The 1,408-nt window shown below is 34.2% G+C and overlaps 1 long non-coding RNA gene across 1 annotated transcript in view; it reads left to right on the top strand.

Annotated features, from left to right (window-relative positions):
- Nucleotides 1–903: 903 nt before the first annotated feature.
- Nucleotides 904–1,408, top strand: part of LOC117107313 — a 7,727-nt gene continuing 7,222 nt past the window's right edge. Inside the window, exon 1 of the long non-coding RNA XR_004445220.1 lies at nucleotides 904–927. This is a non-coding gene — a long non-coding RNA (uncharacterized LOC117107313). The remainder of the gene's footprint in view (nucleotides 928–1,408) is intronic.

Below are 1,408 nucleotides of genomic sequence, written 5' to 3'. Positions count from 1 at the left end.
CGGTACAACAAATAATACAGGTGATTTCGTTCCTTAAGAACAACTTATTTCGAGTGTGGTAACCAGACTTGATTCATTTTAAAATTGCACCTAAATATAAATGTTTTGTAAAATTAACTAATTAAAATATTGTATAATCTCAGGTGACCTCATGAGCCGAGCGATTAAGTTAATGGCATCATCTATACATAAGCGACAATGTAAATCAGTCATTAATAATCAATAACAGCATCTAAGTAAGTTACACTCAAGCTTTATTCAACTGAGTTACTATGTTTATTAAAGAAGCCCTCCATTTTAGTACCGTACCTATTTTGGAATGGACACAGTAGCTATACTTAACTCAGATATCACAGATCATAGAACGATCACATGTCTAACTGAAAGCACTGTTAATTCTGAGGAGTTATTGTAACTTCCCCTGTGGGGTAGTTATAACCCCCAAAGGGGGAGTTATGTTTTGGGAGTTATTTTAACTCCTTAAATGGTATTAAAGAAACTCCTTAGAGGAGTAAATTTTAAGTTTACTCTCATTTCACTCCAAACTTATACAAGGTTATAACGTTGGAGTAATTTTTGCTCCAGTATTTGGGTCGCTGGAGTTAAATTAACTCCATGTTTAGAGTAAAACAAGCAGAGTTAAAATAACCCATCCACAGAGAGTCAAATTGATCCTGTCGCATGAATTATAGCAGAGTTAAATTCACCCATCCACAGAGAGCAAAGTTGAACCTATCGCAATGCATAATGGCAGAGTTTAAATAACCCATCTATCAGAGAGCTAAATTGATCATATCACAAAGCATTATGGGAGAGCCCGCGTTTATTCGAGAAAAAAGTTTAGTGTCGCCATTTTCTGTGTCTCGATGTTATGTTAAACGAAAATGAAGAGTTTAATTGATTTTTTTTATTGGAATGTGTTTGAAGGTATGTACACAATAACATAGTATTCTTCTGAATATTCACGTTATATTATTTTACTCTGATTTAGGGTAACATTCTGTGTAGAAAGGGGCCTGGCCTAGGCCCTATGCCAGGGGTGGAAATATAGGGAGCTGTATCTTGAAAACCACTGGTCGTACAGAGTTGCTTTTTGCAGCAAAATGTTTAAAACATGCATATTTATATTTACTATAATGGACAATTTTCTCTAGAAATGACCGAAAATTGCGTTTTTGACCTTTGACCTTAACCTTGCGTGATTGTAATATCTTGGCAACTACTGGTCGTATAGAGTTGCTTTTTTAAACAAAATATTTACAATATGCACATTTATACTCTAACAGAATAATTTCTCAATATCAACCAGAAACTGTTTTATTGACCTTTGACCTGTCTTTGCAGTATATAGGCCTATTATATATACCTAATGATGACTTATGGTCGAAAGTATTATTACAACAATGCT

The sequence above is a fragment of the Anneissia japonica genome, unplaced genomic scaffold, assembly GCF_011630105.1.
Source record: "Anneissia japonica isolate Jap-2015-1 unplaced genomic scaffold, ASM1163010v1 scaffold211_len1577895_cov191, whole genome shotgun sequence".
Taxonomy (NCBI): domain Eukaryota; kingdom Metazoa; phylum Echinodermata; class Crinoidea; order Comatulida; family Comatulidae; genus Anneissia; species Anneissia japonica.
The sequence above is the reverse complement of the archived record's forward strand: the minus strand, read 5'-3'. Positions and strand labels throughout refer to the sequence as shown.